This window comes from Grampus griseus (genome assembly GCF_964374135.1).
Source record: "Grampus griseus genome assembly, chromosome: 18".
Lineage (NCBI taxonomy): Eukaryota > Metazoa > Chordata > Mammalia > Artiodactyla > Delphinidae > Grampus > Grampus griseus.
The window spans coordinates 73,503,047-73,523,027 of NC_139012.1; the positions used below are offsets into that span (position 1 = coordinate 73,503,047).

At 53.5% G+C, this 19,981-nt stretch overlaps 1 protein-coding gene and 1 long non-coding RNA gene across 2 annotated transcripts in view; one reads left to right on the forward strand and one right to left on the reverse strand.

Annotated features, from left to right (window-relative positions):
• Positions 1-1,832, reverse strand: part of LOC309836077 — an 81,066-nt gene extending 79,234 nt beyond the window's left edge. Inside the window, exons 1-2 of the long non-coding RNA XR_014298092.1 lie at positions 1,692-1,832; positions 1,369-1,582 (exon numbers count right to left, since the gene is read on the reverse strand). This is a non-coding gene — a long non-coding RNA (uncharacterized lncRNA). The remainder of the gene's footprint in view (positions 1-1,368; positions 1,583-1,691) is intronic.
• Positions 1,833-2,166: 334 nt separating this feature from the next.
• The window catches only part of SLC7A1 (solute carrier family 7 member 1), a 64,775-nt gene continuing 46,960 nt past the window's right edge, over positions 2,167-19,981 (forward strand). The window contains exon 1 of the mRNA XM_082675678.1: positions 2,167-2,348. The gene's annotated coding sequence lies outside the window, so the exon portion shown is untranslated. The remainder of the gene's footprint in view (positions 2,349-19,981) is intronic.

Sequence of the window (19,981 nt, forward strand, 5' to 3'; positions counted from 1 at the left end):
TTTCCAGAAGTTGGCATCATAAAGTATGTTGTTAAAAGAGGACAAACACAATTCCCCTAGGCCAGCAGCTAGCAGGAGGTAAGAGTTTAGTCCAAAACCACATCTGTCTGACTCTGATTCTCTACGTTTTCTGGACCCCATCCTGCCTAACGGTGCTGGCCCGGGACTTGGTCTGTCCACCTTCACCCTGGATGGTGCTCCTAGGGCTTAAATTCTAGCATTTCCTTTCCTTAACAGTCTTTGGAATCTTGGATCCGCTGTTCTTTGAGTATGATCAGGGTGGCCTGTCACTCATGATCCCTCTGGACCTGTGTGTGATCCTAACCTGCCTGATTTCGCTTTATTTATAAATTCAGCCAGTTTTTTCGACATTTTCCCCTCACTTTTTGCTGAGGCTTTGAGCATCATTATTCTTCCCCTGGTTCGCACTGAATCTTTTCTGCCAGCAACTTGCTTGCTTACGGGCCTTGTCATGGAGGGTCTCCTACAGTTTTACTGAAGACGAAGTCTGCTGGGCGAGGCTGCTAAACGGGGCACAGTGCTGACAACTGTTTTGGTTGAGTTCCATCCATACACCCATCAGGGCCTGGAACACTTGCTCTCAGAATTTACAGATACTAACTCTATGATCTGTCTGCTTGTTGCCCGAGCAGAGCATCTCTACAATCTATTAAATTCTATTTTCCTGCCAAGAGTAAAAAAAAAAAAAAAATCCCACAATCATATTTCAAGTACTAAGGGATATTCTGCTAAGAATAAAAGGTTTATAAGCTCCAAACAGAAGTGAAATAGCTTGTGGAAAACCATAAAGGAATGAAAGAGTAGAATTCAGATTCAAATCCAGATCGAGTGCAAAGGCAAAGCGGGTGGTCCTTGAATCACACCAGGCTTCCCTCTGTGAAATCCTATGATGGCAGCGTCAGCGGGTTAAGGAGGCTGTGTGGGATTCAGGAAGAGCCCCAGCACAGGAGACCTCCTTAACGCAACTTGAGAGCATCCTTTCACCAATGAACAGTTGAAACTGAAATTTTCTGCTTTAAAACAACGTGTATGTAGTCACTGATTATGATACCCAAACACTCCAAAGTGCCTTGCAAATACTAGCCCATTGCTATGTGTTCACGAAAACGCTTCTGAAGCTAGTAGCACCCTGCAGTTATATGCTTTATAAATTGCTAGTGTAATTCCAAGAGTATCACACCCTGTGGCTGATAATGAGGCCCCATCACTGACCAAGGACATTGCGGGGGGAGGGGGGTTGGGTAGGAAGCGTGGAAAGGACTCAAAGGCCGTGGATACCGTACTATCGTTTTTCCTGTTTTCCTGCAAAGTTAGGAGGCTGGCGGGGTTAATCTACGACCTACTTACCTCTCTCATGTCACAGGTTACTGGATCTCTATAGACTGTGGCTTCTGCTTGGTTTGGGGCGCCAAGAGGGAGCCTGTGAGGTGAGCGCGGTGGGACCCGGGTCTAGTTTCTGCCATCTCGGGGAGAGTAGCTCCGGAAGTAGCCGCGGAGACAGGCCCGCCGGCCAGGTGCTCGTCCTACCGCCAGGGGCACAGGCAGATTCAGGCTTCCGGCCCTTCCGGACAAGGGGCGAGGATACATTATTTGTTGACAGTAAGGGAACAGCAATAAAATATTCCAATGACAAAGAAATGAAAATTTATCATAATTAAAAAAAAACCAACCTTGAAGTGCCTCCCCAATCTTCTCATTTTGGGGGAGGCAAACTGGCCGCGAGCGCGGGGTCCGCTCGCCGGGGCCCGCGGTCGGGTGGACAGTCCGGCGGCCGCGCCAGTCGGGCCCGCGCGGGGGGCTGCGGGGACCCGAGAACGCAGGCTGGCTCCCACTGCCCGAAGGATGGCCGCACGCAGGCGGGGCGACCACCAGCGCGCCGGCAGGCGCCGCCCACCCGCGGGGGAATCCCAGGTTAGGGCGCGGGGCGCGCGGAGACGCCGCGCCCCGCCCCCCGCCCCGCCCCCGCCGCCGCCCGCTCCCGGAGCCGCCGCCGCGCCGCGCTGCCATTGGTGCCAGGCGGTGACGCTAGCGAGCGGGCCGGACGGCGGGGCGCTGGGGGCGGGCGCAGGGAGCGGGGCGCGGCTGATGAAACCGGCTCCCGATCCCTCCCGCCCTCAACGCTCCATTCACTCAGCGCCGGCAGGTGTGAGCGGCAGGTCAGCTGCCGGCGGGGCGCGCGGCCACCCGGCGTCCGTTACCCGAGTCTCCCGCTCCGGCTCCCCGCGCGCCGCGCCTCCGCCCGAGCGTCCGTCAGTCCCGCCGAGCCTTGGTCGATCGTCCGTCAGTCCAGCCGCGGTCTTGCCTGCATCCCGCCACCCGCCGGCCCGGTGAGTCCCCGTCCTCCGCCGGCGCCGGGGCAGCTGCCCGGGTCCGGGTCACCTTGGGGGGCTGACTCCGGCGGCGCGGGAAGGGGCGCGGAGCCCGCGCGGGGAGCCCTGGCATCCTCCGGGTGGGCGCGGGCAGGGCGGACGGGGGTGTACGCGGCCGGTGCCCATGAGGCTGTCTCCGCCACGGAGTCCATTTTGGTTCGCTGAAGGCGCGGCGTGGTGCATGATGCAACACCCCGTGAGGAAGCGTGGGCGACCTGGCGCCTCCGGGGTGCTGGCCCAGCGCTCCCTGCGGGGCACCGGGCGCCGGGACGCGCGGGTGGTCGCGGGGGCGTGGGGACGGGGAGCGGGCACTGGGCCCGGCAGGCGTCCCGAGACCTTCCCTTACATGGCGCGGAGCGGAGCACGCCGCCCCGCCGCGAGGTCCACGACGTGTTATCGGCCGCGGGTGGGGAGCCCGCCGGGCGGCTGAGGGTGGTCCCGCGGCAGGTGGCCGGCCGAGGACGGCGTCGCGCACCCGCAAGCTGGCCGCGGCGCCCGCGTTTCTTCCTCTCTGGAACCCTGCACACTCCCTGGCCCGCCTCCACCTCTCTTCCGGGTCCCCGGAGTTGTTTCGGGGAAGTCCCCCCCGCCGGGGGCTTCCTTGTGACCCAATCTGGCCCGTAGAGGCCGGTGCTCAACGCTTCCAGATGGTTTCGAGCAGGAGGCAGTTCTTCCGGCTTCACCGAGACAACCTATTCTCAGTGTGTTCCTTTCTACGTAGTAGGAAACTTCCCGGGCCAGGCGGGTCCCGCAGTCATTCTAAGACCAGTGTGTACACGGCAGCAGGGCGCTGTAGTACTACCTTCCCCTTTTCAGTGGCTGTGAGAACCCGAGACGAGTGGTGCTTGACTTGTATGATTAGGACAGCCAGACAGGTGCCTTCCGGAAGAAACGGAACACTGCCCAGTACCCGCCCTCAGGCTCTCACGTGTAGAAGTAACCTGGAGTAGGTTTTACTCCGGATTTGTAAACAGAGGAGGGGGTGAGGGTTTCAATCCCAGGTGTATTTCCCTAAATGAGCTCTTAAAACTGTGACCAGGACTGTGTTTTGGCCTCTGGCTGAATTTCCTAATTGTGTTTCATTTGAATTATAATTTACTCGGGATTCATCTTAACGTTTGTTGCCACTTAGGTTTGGTTCCGATAATGGGAAACCGTGATACCTACAAAAATATCCCCTGATATTTTTAGTTGATCTCAGTGGAAATTATTATTTTTATATGCACACACCCTTCTGTGATTAAAACAAAAAAGTCTTGTTTAAGTCACAGTCAGAATAGAAACTTAGGGGACAAAATCAACAATGGATTAAAATAGTTTTTAAAGGTTTAGCATATTAAGTTCATGTTTAATTATTACAGGTAAAATTTAAAGAGTGCCAAAGGGGTTTTGACTAAAGAAACAGGACGAGAATTAATAGAGATCAGAAATGTACTCAGTTGTTTAAATCTGGATTGAACCACATGGGTGCTCTTATGCATATAATTATTTGCTTTAAAGGAAGAAAGGCTTGAAAGACGAGATTGCTGACCTCGAGGAGCTTGCATTTTAGGACACACGTTAATTGTATTGGGTTGGGGCTTCCATTCTTTGATGGGCTTAAACACATGTTTACTGAGTGTTCTAGTCTGTCGTTTCTTGTCTACTCAGGCCAGTAAAAATATGTAATTACGTTGGAGGGCCCAGCATTATGTCTTATTAAATTATTCCCTTACATTATTAATTATGTATTTGAAGGTATTGGTTTATTAATCCCAGAGAGGAATTTGAAACAGGAATGGGTGTGTCCTTGTTATGGGGAGAAACATTTTCCTCTGACCCTGGAGGTGTCTAGGCCACAGGCATCTTCTGAGATGGCCATCCTTCCACCTGGGGCCGGGTCCTCACTCCAGGTGGGACCTGCGGACGGGCGGGCCCTGGTGCTCTTCTCCAGCCTGGGGCCCTCACCCCTGTCTGCTCCTGTTGCTGGCAGGCTGTTTTTCTCAGAGAAGCGGGGAGTGCTGGGTGGCTGTCAGGGAGTGGAAGGGCCACTTCAGCTCCTGGGTGGAGAAGAGATGGGGGACGGGCAGGCGCAGAAGGGGGGAGGCCAGAGCAGAGACTGGTAACTTAGGTCTGGAAAAAACCCCAAGCCCAGCTTATTTCTGCACGAGAGAGTGTGTCCATATGTCGTTTCTGTGAGAGAGAGAGATGGTGGCAGCTTGGACACGGTAGGAATGTGAGCTGGTTGAGTTCTGCTCAGTCTGCAGGCTGGTGTCCTTGCTCTGTCTGTGGATTTTAAAGGAAGATTCCATGTGAGGTGCGAAAGGCCGGATGAGGTTCCACGTAGAGCGGAGCCACTGTGCTAGTGAGGTGGGGAAGGCTGAGGAGATCGTGTCGGGAAGGACTCGGTGAAAGTCACAACCGGCTTTTTCCAGACATTTCCATCCTCACGGGCCGGGGCTGAGCCGGAGCTGCCTTGTTGCGCCCACGTGCCGCCGCAGCGTGGGGCCTCCTTCCCCTCCGCCCGGCAAGCCTGCGGCCTCCCTGATCTCCCCTGCGCCCTCCAGTGGGCATCTTGGCCGTGGGTTTGTCCCGTGGCCCGCTTGGGGTCTGCAGCCCTGGGGCGCGCCTACTTTTTCATTCCTGACCTTCAGGAGGCCTGCCTGCCGGGGGTTTCTTGGGCCGGAGGCCCCTGGCGTTGGACCCCAGGCCAAGGTTGTATCTGCCCAAGGTTTTAGGTCTGTTCCAGTCAAGAGAAGAGTAGCAGCTTTGGTGGCAGGTTGTGGGCCCTGTGGGAACTTCAGTGGCTTCTCTTTCTCTGTAATCATGTCCCCACCCCCAACTGCAAAGCCGCTTTGACAGCAACTACCCCTGCACTTGTTCAAAGCAAGCCCCGGTTTATCATGGGGGGGGGTTAGTGCATTTGCCACCTGTGAATCTGCTAGAAGGACGGGCAGCACGTTGGTAAGAGGACTTGGTGGACTGCTGTCTTCATTGGGCTCCGAAGACGTTCCTTCAGACCTTTGGCCTCGGCAGAGCAGCGGCTGAAGCTGTTTGCTTCACCCATCGGTCAGGATTCGCTCACCCGGGGACACAGGCTGCAGGAGAGACATCTCTGCACGTCGGGATAGGTTCTGGCACGGGGTTCCCTCGTCATGCCACACCCGAGTCTTCCATTTGGCTTTTCCTCTGGTTGTTGTCATTAGCACTGGGGACCTCCAGGTGGTAGATTTGGTGGACAGACCACGTCAGCTGAGGGTAGAGCTGTGTGGAGTTAGAGGCCAGCTTCAGTGCAGCCTGAGGTCATCGCCCTGAAATGCAGACGCCGCTTCTAGGAGCCGGGGCGGGTGGTCCAGTGCCGGGAAGGGCGCCATCCGAGGCGTCTTCGGTGCAGGTTTGCGGCCGTCTCTGTGCAGCCTCCAGTATGTCCTTTGGGCTGTCGGAACCCTGCAGACGTGCTCTTGCCCTGCCTGTAGCTTGGGGAGGCCCGCCCTCTCAGCCTCATAATGATGAAGCCAGTAAACATGAAGTGCAGAATATTCTTTGAAAGAATAAAGGTCAGTCCATTTAGATTCTTTCAGAAAATAGGTTCTTTCCATTGCCAGCCTTCTCTTCTGATAAAGGCAACCAGAAATCAAGCTCCGTTCAGCCTTCAGGGGCTACCAAGAGGCGGATTTATACTGAGGAGGGAGAAAGAATGTCCTTCGTCCGGTAGGACAGCGTGTGTTTCCACACCGTCTCCCTTCTTCCTGAGTCACCTTTCCCCTCTGGAGGCAGTTGTTTCTGAAACACTCTGTCTTCCTGCCGTAGTGCTTTCTTCAGAAGACCCATGTAGATAAGGTTCTTGCCTGTGAGAACAGCCAGGTACTTTGCCACGTGCGTAGGAGTGGGTCCTGATTCTCCGCACGTGCTGGGCGCACAGGGAGCCCCGCATCGCGGAGACCCGCTCGCCGTGCCGACTCCGGGCGGCCCCCTGCTCTCCCTGACGGGCCACGCACTGCGGGGACGAAGGAGGTGCCGTGGGCCTCCCCCCGCCCCGGAGTGGGCTCCGCTTACAGGATCAGTGCCTTTTCTAAGATATTTCTTGGAGCCACGTTTGAATCCTTTTCCATATTGCCTGCATAATAATTGGCTTCTAGTGCCTACCTTACAGGATTGAGAGGATTTAAATGAGGCAATCGTCCAGGTTCCGCACTTAACACAGCTTCTGGCGCATACCAGGTGCTTCGTATAAACGTTAGCTGTTTTACTGGAAACAAAGCACAGTTCTTTGATTTTGGCGTGGAGAAGAAAATCTGTAACAACTTTATTTGCCCTCCCATTTTGCCAAGGTGTCAAAAGGTCGTCCCTTCTCCTTGGAGTTGTGTCTGCCTTGCAGTGGGTGGCGTGGCACCGGGGTGTTGGGGAGGCCAGTCCCCGCAGGTCTCAGGTCCACAGCCTTGGGTTTGTCCCCTCCTCACGCCTCTGGGAAGCAGAGCTCACGGTCCCATCCTCAGGGGTGGCCTGCCTGTGTCTGTGTGCACGTGCGTGTGAGTGTGTGCGTCTGTGTGTTTTGGGGGTGTCTGCCCTCGTCCATCCTGACCCCAGACATTTGGTCCAAATTACCCCCGAGCGCTTTGGGTTTAAAAACTGGGGCCAAGTCTTTCCCACCTTTTTTCATCCCTTCCTTTGAGGGCTGAGGTAGATGCCCCAGTGCATTGGCGTGGGATGGGGGCTCCATCACGGGGCAGCGGCGAGGGGAAGGGAGCAAACGTCTTACCGGCGTCTCATCACACTGTTGTCACCGTCGTCTTCCTGCCCATGAAGATGCTGGGGGTGACCTTTTAAGGTCGGCTTGGAAATGCTCTCTTCCTCTGTATCTTCTTATCTGCCTACCAAGTACCATTAACCAAAGTCTCTTACACCAAATAGGAAGGAAGGGAGAGGCCCTGGGGCTGAGTAAGATCCAGACTCCAAGCCCTTGTTAGTGCTCACCGTGGGGCTCGCTCCGCACTTTCTTTGTTGTCATTAAATCCTCACAGCCGCCCCCTGAGGTTGGTCCTGCTGTTTGGCTGATGGGGTGATGGAGGCCCTGAGAAGTGACACAAGTTGCCGATGGGCACAGGGGTGGGTCTTAAGTGGCAGAGCTAGGATTTGCACCTGGGGCCTGGCTCCAGGGCCCTAACACCCACGTGCTTTGGGCTGTGGGCATCAGCCTGTGCCTGGGGCTCCGGCCGCTCGCTCTGGGAACCGTGGTCTGGCACGCGTGTGCGCGGGGCCACGCCGGGCCCTGAGGTTAGCACACGGACCTGGAGATGCCGGGCTGCCACGCGCCTCTTGGTTCCAAGTAAGTCCTGGAGGCGCGGGAGCCGGCTGTGCCACCACTGGGCGGCAGCCTGCTGTTTCTCTCTAGCTGCCCCGGTTCCTCTGAGCGCAGATCTTTCCTCTCTGAGCCCTGGGGTCCTTGACACAGCTGTGCCGAAGTGTGACAGAGGCTGGGCTGCGTTCCTCCTGGGTCAGTAGTCTGACATTGGCATTGCCGGAGCTGGCTGGACGAGGGGCTTCCTGCCCGGGCCATGGGAGCCCAGCCTCACTGATCTCCATCGGTCGTCTCTGCTCCCCCTCCTCCGCCGCTGGGGGGAGGGCCCTTTGCAGGGGGTCGTCTGGTTTGTAGGGATAAGTGGCTCCCTTCTCGGTTCTCCCTCCTTCTCAAGGCCAGTGGCGGTAGCCGTTCTCCCAGGATCTTCACTTTGCTGACTTCTGTAGTGTCGGGAGGTGGGAAGGGGTCTTCTTTCTTGGAAGGTGCTTCCCTGACGCCCTCAGGAAGCCGGGGCTGGGGGCTGTCCGAGCCAGGGTAGCAGCAGGCACTGTCTACGCTGGAGAGACTGTGTGCTGGCAGGGCCCCCGTGGCCGTGGCCCCATGGGGAGGCCGTGGGTGCTGGCAGGTGGAGTGGGGAAACTCGTGCCCGTCCCTTCCTGCCTCTCTTCTTTCTTCCTTTGCTCTTTCAACTTTTTGTGGATAGCATTTCAAACTTAAAGAGAAGTTGCAGGGGTTACAAGGAGCGCCTCAATTTTCTCAGATTCACTGGTTGTCTACATTCATTCCTTCTTTCTGTTTATCTGTCAATCAGTTAATCTGTCTACACACACGGATGCCTTTTCTCCTGAAGCATCTGAGCGTAAGTGGAAGACAGCATGTCCTTTCATTTACCCCGGCATGCTTGTGTGTTTCCTAAGAATGAGGACATTCATTCTCCTACGTGACCACCGTGCGACATCAAAATCAGGAAATTTAACATTTGTGACATCATCAAGTCCACAGTCCATATTCAACTTCCAGTTGTCCAAATAATGTCCTTTACATATGCATGTAGGTAGCTGGTTTTTTGTTTTTCGTTTTCTTGGGTTTTTTCGTTTGTTTTCAGGAGAGGCTCCTTCAATGGAACTGTGGTCTAATTTTCTACCTTATAAGCCTCTTTAAGAAAAAAAATGTCCCTAAAAGTTAGAATGTGTATTGTGAAGAATTTGGAAACTACAGAAAAGTAAAATAAAGGAAAATAAACAGCACCCATAGTTCGGCAGAGCGGCTGAGCGCCCGGCCAGGGTAGAGGGCTCGCAGGAAGGCGCTTGGTCGGAAGACTTCAGCTCAGGGTGACGTGGTCCCGCAGACCCGCAGCCTGAACACACAGGGCGGGGGCCCGGAGCAAGGCCTCGGGCTGCCGGAGCAGCAGGCGCCCTGTCTGGAGCGGATGCCTTTCAAGCCCCTGCCCACCACCTGGCCGTCGGCCCACCTGAGCAGGCAAACGTAACCCCCTCGGGGTGGGGAAGGGTGGAGATGATTATTAAATCCCCAGAACTTGTTCAAGCCTTGAAAAGAAACGTGGCAGGCCCTCGCTTGCCTGCTGTGTAGCCCTGGCCGCCCAGACGAAGCAGAGGGTAGGGCTGGGCAGGGGCCCTGATGGAGAGGAATGGTCCTGGCCTCCTGGCCTGTAGCTTGCGGTTATTTCATAGGGTTGTTGAGCCTCCCGGCCGCCGCGAGCGGGCCAGGGGAGCGATAAGAGGAGAGATTCTAAATGGTGAGTTGTGTTCTGTGCTAGCCCAGAAGTTCCTGGGGGAAGGTTCCAGGCTGTTGGGGGAGGTGTGGCTCTTGCTTCTTTCTGTGTTTCGTTTATCAAAGCCGTCCCCTTTGTCATCACCAGCAGTACCCCCGAGACTCCGCTCTTTCCCCGGCTCTGGAAGGGGCCCTCGCTGGGTGGGGCTGGTTTCTGGAAGGGTTTCGTTCTTAGAACCCGGCTCCCCATGGTTCGTACCTCAGTTTCCCTGAGCTGTGAAACCTACACTGTGTGTGAACAGGGCCTCTGAAAGCCATGATCAAAAGCCCCAAGTATTTTTCCATGTTTGTTTTCTCTTCTCTCGCACTAGACCCTCTCCTTGAAGGAGGTGGCCTGGAGAGGGACTGCGGTGGGCAGCCGCCCAGACTCTGCACACCCGCTGGGGCCACGGAACTCCTAACCTGGACGGGCCAGCACCGGAGGCTGCTCTTCAAAGAAACCCTTTGAAGTGCAAACATTTCCTTTCCTGAGAAGAAGGGAAATTGAAATGAAAACGTATTGTTCTGTGCAGACAATGTTCTCTTGGATCAAAGAGGGAGTGGGGCTTATAAAAAAGGGAGATTCACAAGTTAGGCCTTAACGTGGCGCACGGGGAAGCCGTGACCGTGTACATGTCCACTGCCCGGGGTCCGTGATCGGTAAGGTTGTATCTTCCCTCTTTTACCCCCTTAAGGTCCTAAATCTGGATCTAACATGCTGTGTTTGACTGTGTCTCTCTCTCTCATTTGTGTTTTTATCCTGTGGTCAGCATTTAGAAATGTCCTTTGGTAAATTATGACACCATCCACGGTGGAATACCACGTAGCCAATAAAAGTGATGTTTTCAAGGAACATTTGATCTTAAGGGAAAAACTTTACTATTAAAAGTGAAAAAAATCTGGACACAATTTTCCATAATCAGTGTTCTCTTAATGAGATACATGTATTTGTACAGAAAGAAAACACTGAAAATCAGGCTCTGTTTTGTTCACTGCTAGGTGTGTAGCACCTGAATTAGTGCTCAGCAAATATTCGTTGTATGGATTACTTTTATAATTAGTGAAACAGCAGTATAGTTTAAAGGCGGGGTGTCTTTGAGCTAAGTAGTAACATTTTGGCAAGTGGAAAGAACAATAAATTATTTTGATTTTCTATTGTAATTCTGTCCTGGCATCTCGATTTGGGGTTTATTTTGGAGGGTTTTGGCTACAAACATGTACCACATTTTGTACTTTGATACACATCACCCTATGAATGAGTGACTGTGATGTTTCTGCTTTTGGAGTAATCGGGTCTTGTTGAAATTAGGGTATTGGGATAAGTTTTTCCTGGGTTGGCTGCTAGGCTCCTTCACAGATGGGGTAAGGAGACAACTTCTCAGGTGCTGGTGGCTGGTGTACCATTTCACCGGCTTGACCTGTCCTGTTGTTGAGAATTTTGCCTGATTTGCCCGGGGAGAGTTTCTCATTTTCTAGTATCAGTACCACCAAGATATCCTAGTAGGCCGTACATCGCCCTGTTTCTGATTCAGAAGGTTCTTTAGTAACACAGCATCTCAGGTTGGCTTTGAGGATGGCCCTGGTCTCAGCGATTGCGTGTCACAGCCGCCCGTGCTTCCCCCTGGTGAGATCGTTTCGTTCCTCCTTCGGAAGGACACAGGCACTTAGGTTCCAGAGCCCGATCTGCACAGGGTTCTGGAAGCCCCTTGGGGAGGCTCCCTTCGGCCTGGGGTAGGGCTGCTGGGGCCCACACCCCGGTTCTCCCGAGGGTGGCGGCTGTCAGCTCCTTTGGCTGCAGTCTACAAGAGGAAATAACGGAAGCGCTGCTCAGGTGCACACAGGGAAGTACGTATTTACATACAGACTTAAATGAACCTTCCCACCAAACAGGACTCATTCTCGTACTTGCGCTGCACTCTGATGATTTTTACTCTTTTCTATCGCATCGCAAAAAATCCTGGTGGCGACTTGCAGTTTGCAGACACTGCTGGGCGTGGGCGTGCTGGCCTCCATGCCCACCCTCCCCTCCTCTGTGGTGTCCTGAGTTTTACACTCACTGGACTAGGGCCTGGGAGGAATTCTCTGTCCACACCGATTTAGACAAAGACAGTCAGAGGGTAGAGGTTTTTTCTTTTTGCGGTGATTTAAGGGCTTCTGACCGAAGTGGACATTATTATCTATGATGATTCCCTAGAAGGCAAATAGGGACACAAGGCAAGACCTGTGTGAATTCCCAGTGTGGTTTGCTGCTGATGCAAACCCGGGTAGCTCTGTCCTAAGCTGACCTCACACTCTGGTGTTTTGAAGGTGGCCTGGTCAGGCTGTGTGTTTTTTTTCAGGGATGGCCCAAACATTTGTTAATTTCAGCACTTTGACCTTTTTTTTGTGTGTTTACTTTTTTCAGTGTGATTTGAGGAAGAGTCCACCTGAAAGGTGAGCCTTCTCTTTCAGAGTTGAGGATTTGTAGGAAGAAGAGGAAGAAAAGTCACTCTTACAGAAATATTAATTTTTAGACTCTGAGGTCTGATGGATTAAAATTGAACAGGGCATTGAGATTATAATATTAGCAATAGCAATTGTACCATTAAATAGTTCTTCTGGAAAAGGTTGAATGCATTTTGTTCTCTTTTTTGAGAAGCGTTTGAATTTTTTTTTTTTGCTTAGAAAATTAATACTCTTTAATAAGTCTTTGTATATAATTCCTAGAACAATTGTAAATCAAGGGAATTGATTCTGTGGAACAAAAGCACAGTGACAACAGAACTAGAACGAGATAAATCACCTAGTTTATTGAAACTGTACAAATATCTGGGCTTGTTTCTTGTAACTTCTTTTATTTGCTGTGCTTCTCAGTAAGTTTATTGTAAGAGTTCAGAGTGCTTAACTTGTAGTCTTTTAAAAATTCATTTATAAATTACAAATATTACCACTGTTGTTAGTATTTGAGAAGAATCCTCATGAACTTGATTTTATGCTGTTATATATGTTAATATTATGTGAAATAGGGGATTATCTGCAATTGTAATGGTATAACATGTCCCCCATAAGTCTATAACCTCAAATTTTTAGCAGCAAGTTTGGTTTTAAAAGGAAATCTTTTGTTGGAAGACCTTTCTTTCTCCCTAGAGGGCAACCTTGGGAGACATTAGGCAACAATATTCACTAATTCTTTGAGTAATGCACATTGAACTGGGAAGAATGTCTTGCTAGCCTCAGAATTGGATGCAGTCAGAATTTGGAGAATACCAGCTGTAACTTGTGCTAGGACTCAGGCCTAGTTACTGAAAGGCTCTCAGGTCTGTGGTCTGATGAGTCACGGCAAGGGCTCTGCCACCTTGAATTCCTCAGGCTTCCCTGCAGCTCCTGGCTGCCTGTGAACTGTCCTGCCTTGAGCATCCGCAAGGCAGCTCTTGCTGAGTCACCCTGGAGAGCCCCCCGGTTACTGGGAGATTCGCAGCCTCTTCGGGGGCTGCTGGCTCTGACCCGAGCCCTCACAGGGTGTCTCTTTCCAGCAAGGTGTGTGGCCCTGGCAGCAGGGATAGAGGCAGAAGAGCCCTCCCTCCAGTCTGACGCTGCGTGGGAGCCAGCAGCGCTGTCCCCAGCTCACGAGGGCCGGCTCAGTTCTCCCAGCCCCTCCCCCCGCGCTACACTGCCCCCAGCCAGCAGGACTTCCGGCCGACTTTATCGTGCGTGTGGCCTGAGGGCCACAGCCCTGCTCGTCTAGACCTCGCCTTAGTACCTGGACCTACAGATGCAAAGTGTGCGCTAATAAATATAAAACTGTAAACCGAGGGGCAAGACTAACCATGGCTGGGAAGGTAGCGCACAAAACAGGAGACGCTTCCATGGCACTGTGCATACTGCCTCTTCGTTAGGACAGCTACCCCTCCATCCACATCTAAAACGCGCGTAGGTAGGATTGGACAGATGTGGCAGCAGGGGCAGGATGGAGAAGAGGAATACATTTTGCATAAGTATGTAAGTTCAATTTGCATGATGTCCTAGTGCCTTTCACATCCTGAAGTCAGACCTCAGGTGTCTAACCCATCTCACAGGCTCACAGGTGCCTGCGCACAGATCCCCTCTGGGCATTTCGCCGACCTGCAGATCTGTTTCCGAAGGTCTGGGGCAGAGTTTCTAACCAGCTCCTGGGTTCTCTGGGAGTAGCCGGCACCTGTCAAACTACTGGCAACTGGACCTCGTCAAGGAGACCTCAGCTGCTGTCGGACCGCAAGCCCCTTGAGGCCAGGCTCCTGGACCCACCAGTGCCTGCTGTTGAGTAGATGCTCAAAAGATGTCTTTTCAGGAACCCAAGCGCTTGCTTTCCCCGGGCCCTCGGGGTGGGAGGGGCGTGGGGCGCATTCATCTCTGACCAGCCGGGTTTTCTGTTTGCCACCAACTGCAGATAGGGAGTGGAAACTCAGGCTGCAGGGGCAGAGCTCCCGGCAGGGGCAGAGGCGATAGGAATCGCGTACGTAGAAGGAGGCACCAGAACTTGGCAGCTCCCGTCTTAGGAGTCCGTGTGTGGGAACACCTGCAGCTCCCAGTTTCCCCATTTAGAAAATGGGGAGAGCTGCAGTCCCTACGCTGTAGGCTGTGCTGATGACTAGATATGTAAAATGAGTTTAGAACGTTGCCTGGTGTTCAGAAACCATGAGCTCTAGTTAGGGTTGGTGTGGAAAGGGTTAAGCTTCAGCCTCTGGAGGTTTCTGCCCAGTGAAGAGCCCACCTGAGGGGGTGACTGCTGTAATGCAGTAGGTGTGAATTAGCTGCGGAGGCTTCAGAGACTGCGGGGTGGTGGAAGGGGCTAAGGAGAGGTTGCTACTTGTTCTCTCTTGGTCAGGAAGCTCTTAATGGAAGAGGGGGTGTCAGGACCTTTAATTAAAGGGGAGCCGTGTGGAGGGATGGGGCCTGGGGGTGCCGGGGTTCCCTGCTTCCAAGACCCTAGACCAGGATGCTGCTTGGCGAGGGAGGGTGTGGGTTTGGGCGGACTTGCAGGTGTTAAGCCCCTTGCAGTTTCCTTCCGTTTGCCTCTGAGGAAGTTTCGGGAACGGTCGGGTGCTCAGGTGTGGGTCCATCCTCCTCCCGCAGCCCAGAGGCCCCAGAGGTGTGGCCTCGGCCCCTGACCTTTGAATTGATCTAAATGTTCCTTGTCACAGGGGAAATAATGAGGGAAGAAGTGATGGGAGCGGAGTATTACTACACTCAGCCGTACTTGATTTTTCTTTTTGCCGTGTTATCTGGCTCGTTCATTCATATGCTCACGGGAAGGCTCTCTGTTAAGTAGTATATGGAAACATCATTTACGTTTTTCTTTAAAATCTGGGATTTGTGATCACTTCTGTAAAAACCGTGAGCCAAGACCGCTCGTTCTTGGAGGGCTGTGCACGGCGGTAGTGATGGTGGGGTCTGAGGGGTCGGGGTGGGGCTGACCCTGTCCTTGACTCTGTGGCCTTTGGTGGTGTCTGCATTTTGCCTCCTGCATGTATTGCTTTATGAAATCCCACCACGGCATTTTCTTGGGGAAAATCAGATTTAATTCATGGCGTCTCGTGCAGAGTGTCTTATAATCACCTTTCGTACACTTTTTAGTCTCTAGAGACTTGCCCGTTATCTGTCTCACCGGGTGGCAGGATGAGCGGTGTGTTACATGGGTGAGACCTTGTGGTCGGGCTGTGAGGAATCCCTCAGCTTTTCCGCGCTCGTCCCCTTGGCAGAGGGGAAGGCCGTCAGCCGAAGGGCATTAGTCTTGATAGCTCAGCAAAGCAGCCAGTGGGGAAGTTGAGACGTGTGTGTGTGTGTGAAGGTGTGGGGAATGTCTGTAAAGGGGAAGGTAGTGCCGTCCAGCCCAGGAGACGTGCTCCCCGCCTGCTTGTGGGTCGTCTCGAGGTGACAAGGGGTGACTTTCGGAAGAGGGATGCGGTCCCTCCCAGCTCTTGAATGAGCCGGGAGTCAGGCATGGTGGCGTCAGGGGAGCCGGGATGGATGGACGGGGGCTAGAGCTGGAGTCCTTCATCCCCTGCTGCCCAGCCCTGATGTCCCCCCGTGGATTCACCACCCCCTCCCCAGCAAGTGCCCCAGGCAGGCCTCTCCGCTCCCCCCCCACCCCCCCCCCACCGGTTAGACTGGCCTGGAAGTCCAGAGACCTCCTTGCTGCCAGCCCAGCCTCGGACCGAGTGACCCTGGGCGGGGCCGAGCCCTCAGGGCCACGCTTTCTGCTTCTGGAGTCCGAAGAGGTGGCACTAGGATACTCGCTTTGGGGTTTCCAGCCCTAAGCGGGAAGTGGTGACATTCTGTGACTATGGAGCCTCTGAAGAGCTCCGTGCAGCAGTTTGGTGTCCAGACTGTAAGAATTGTTGTTGAGTAGGAACAGTAGAGATCCAAGGTAGTAGAAACCAGAAGCTCCGGTGTTAGGACGCTGACAGAGATTTTGACTGAGAAGTGTCACTTGGCCTGTATGAGCCCAGAAATGTCGAGTGGCGTGACCTGTTGCAACCAGAAGGAGAAGAGTGGCTGTTATAAAAAAAAAAAAAGCACCTGGTCGCGGGCCTCCACGTGGTGCATCAGATTCGCACCCCCTCCTAGGAGCCCCCCAGAAGAGCCCAGGCTGGTCAGAGCAGTGTGTTTCCTCAGCGCATCTCTGGCAAGAGCGAGCAGCAGCCTTGGACCAAGGATTTCACGGTCTGATGCAACACTGCCGGCCGCTTACCCGTAGTCCTGGGCAAGGACTTCCTAGCAGGGGCAGCCGGGTGCTGATGTGTGTGGGGGGCGTCTCCTGCGGGTTTTGGAATGTCGGGATAGGCCATGAGAAGTTTCATTTCCAAGCTATCTCACCAGAGAGGAAGCTTGAGAGAGGTTATCTTTCAAAAGGATTAGGCGGCCACACACACCAAAATATACACAGGCGCCGTCAAAGGAGAAAGAAAGCGAGCTTTGCCCTTGTTAACCCGCCCAGCTCGAGTACGGATGGAGCCACGTCAGCCGCAGAGCCCAGCTGAAGCTCTGGGCCTGTGATTCTGGAAAGAGCTGTCTTTCACTGGAAACACTTCTTTTGGAAAATCCTTCTCAGGGTCCTTGTTTCTGCTTCTTCCCCGCCTCCTCCAAGAGACATACTTCTTGGCAGTGGAATAAAGACGAAGGTGGTCTCGAAGATGTGAGAGAGAACAGAGGCTCCCTGCCTGCCACCAGGCCCCGCAGGCAGAGAAAAGGGCAAACGTGGCTCTTTAAGGTTCGCTGCTTTCGACAGGCTGAGACGGGGAGCCGATGCGGGCGATACTGAAGGGTCACTGCTTTTCTAGCATTGGTGGGTCCTCATGGTGCCCTGTCTTCCAGGAAGAAATAGCAGACCAGGGCGGATGTCCCAGACTTGGGTTTGTCTCTGCATCCAGGCATCCTTCGCTGCATCTGGGGTGGACCAGCCTGGAGACAGACCCTGAGACACCAGGTGCCTTTCCTGGGCCTCTATTTCAAGGAGCCCCTTAAGGAAGGGCGTTCTGCCCAAGGTCCTTTGGGTTTGCCTTAGTGGACAGGATCGGAGATGACAGAGCTTTCCTATTTAGATATGCAGATGTGTGTATATAAAAATAACCTGCCCTTGTATTGGGCAGTGCACACTCAGCTGTGCCACCGAGTTCATGTAAGGGTCAGCGGCAGACAAAGGATGGCAAACGGTCAGATCTGCAAAAAAGACTTCGACTGTACAGCCACGATTCAGATGTCTTAAATATCTGCTCTCTGGACAGAAATCCGATAAGGGTTGTATTACAGGAGAGGGGAAGTTTCTAGTCTGCAAATCCCAGCGAAGCCTTGGCTTTTGTTTGGGGATGGAGGAGAGCTCAGCTCGTGCAAGGGCCACGTGGAAGGTTTGGGACCCCCCCGCCCCCAGTCTGGCAGCACCGGCAGAAAGAGATGCGACCCGAGTTTGAAACTCCCGTAGACCATGGCGTGGCGAGCCGTGGATTTCCCCACCAGCCCTGGCGGTCAGCTCGGCCGTGGTCAGGACTTTCAACTCCCTCAGCATAAAGAAAAACCACATAGTGCTTTCCGCAGCTGCTCAATGACAGAACCAGAGGAGCAGAGGCGGAAAAGGGAAGTGGACGCAAGAAGGATGGCATTATCCCCGGCTGGCTGGCACGTGGAGCTGGCGTTTATCATGAATCTTTGGAGATGCTATCGTGGGATATGCCTACGTACAAAGTTTGCTTTGTGAGCTTCTCCACAGACAGGACTCTCGGCCAGAGTAGACCAGGTTTGACCGAGATATAATTTCTTCTGTTCTTGGCTCTCTGAGTCTGGCCTGCGTGGCCTTTCAGAGGAGCAGGGCGAGCTTGGTGCCTAAGACGCCGTCTGCATTGTCTTGTTTACGCTCTGTGGTCCTTGTGAAGTGAGACACAGCCCAGGATGGGCACAGCCTTCTCGTCTGAATTAGGAGCCCCCTCTTGGAACCGAATTCTGCAGTATTGCTCTGCCCTCTGCAGGGCGCTCTCCCTCCCGTCCACTCCCCTCCAGCCAGTGCCCCGTCCTCACTTCCCTGGCCATCCCGTGTCCCCCTCAGCCTCTCCCAGCCGGTGGGGCGCATTTGGCTCGCGGGGGCCGGTTGAGCGTGGTGCCCTGCTTCTGCAGACCCTGACCCACTTGGGTGGGAGCACGGTGTCAGGGCCAACAGGACGCCGCCAGGAGCAAAGTCAGCCACAGAGAAGGTGGCACGGAGGAGAGGCGCCCGGCGAGGGCGCCTTCAGCCCCATCTGACTGTCAAGGTCACCGTACCTTAGCCACGTCAGACCCCAGTGACGGCAGACCACATTATGTAGGGAATTGTAGTTGAATTCTAGAATTGGCCTTGTGTTTCTCTGTTGAGAGTTTGTAAAGTTTCATATTGGCATTTAAATGTAGGTAATCGATAATGAAAATCAGCAGTGGAGACGACCAGCCACGGCGAGGGCTCCTCTCACCTGGGCCGCCGGAATGGGAAGTGGGAGCACCAGGTGCCAGACAGACCTGGGTTCCAGCCCAGGGCCTGCGTCCTTCGGATGGGCGCTGCCCACTGGGCCGTCTGGGAACCGAGGGGGCGTGGCCGACCGGGGCCCTCAGCCCGGGGCTGCACTCAGTGCTTGGCCAGTGGGTGTTCCTTCCCCTTGTCTGTACTTTTCGTTCTTCTGTTGACTTTTAACGTCGGTAGACACGGCACATTTGTCGTCTGGAAAGACCACAGTGCCCTCATCTGACAGGGGTCCTCAGCGGATGGCCTCAGGTAAGGCCATCGGCACAGGAGGAGCAGGTGACCCGGAACACCTTCCTTCCAAGTCTGACATTCCCCAGCCCCACGAAGTACTGTAGGTCTCATTTGAGATTGGTATTGTTGGTGTCAGCCTTTAGGGCGAATTGGGGTCCCAAGAAACCAAAGATATGGTGCAGTGACCAACCCCCAGTGTTAGGACTGTGTCAGTGGCGTAACTGTCTCCCTGCTGTTAGAACATTGGTGGGTCTCAGCTGAGACAGTCGTGTGGTTCTTTCCACCTGCAGAAGGCATGGTCTTCCTTGACTCTGCCGGTCCTGTGAGTGTTTGCTCTTGTTCACAGGAGCGCTAGGCAACCCTGAGCATTAATGACGTTTGCTGAAAATTAATAATAAAACGTGTATCTCCAGCACTGAACGGTGAGCTGTGGGTGGATAGGTCCTTCCTTAGAAGTTGCAAGGCAGCGGCAGATAACTGGAGCTGGCACCAGCGCCCCCCGCATGAGGACAGAGATACATTCCCTTGGGCCAGGTTTGAAAAAAACAAGTACTAAGAACACAGACTCCATTTGAATTTAAACGTTTCAGGCATTGGTATGAAAAGCCTTTGGTTTAATTTGAGCATTAAACCCGCTCTTAGCTTAGGTTTTTTACTCCATCGTAAAATACCTAAACGTTTAGCAGCAGAGCCGTGGAGCACGTTTGCTCGATGCCAGGGGATACTGTGTCCCAAAGCTCAGCACAGTTCACTTTGTCCAGGCTCGATCTGTTTGTAAATTCTAAATTAGGGGCTTTTAGCAGAATGGAAACTTCATAGTAGCAAAGCAAATAAAAGTTCCTTTATAAAAACTCAAAGTATGCTGGGGATTTATCCTAAGTTAGAAGCAATATGCAGTACTCTCTTCTTAAAAATATATGTCGTCCTCTTTTTTTTGAAGTTTTTTGCTGTGATAAGGCGTCCTTGGGATTTCTTCCAGCACAGAGCAAGGGAAATTGGCGTGGGGTTGAATAATACTTTTATGTATAAATAAGAAAATTGCGGTGTTCTTGGATGTTTGTTTGATTAAGCGCTCCCGTAACTAAATACCGGCCACGGCAGTTACACAAAGGGGCGTAGAAAGTAACGGGTTCGGAACTAGATTGACTTTTGTTTGGGAAGTGGTGGCCTTGCTTCTCGGCTTTGTGCCTGTGAATCTTAACGTGTGCGTCATCACGTGGAATGGCAGGTGTTTTTGGTTCATTTGTTTGGTTCGGGCCCAGCACAGATGCTCGTGACCCGCCCTACAAATAATCCTCAGCATGACTAGTG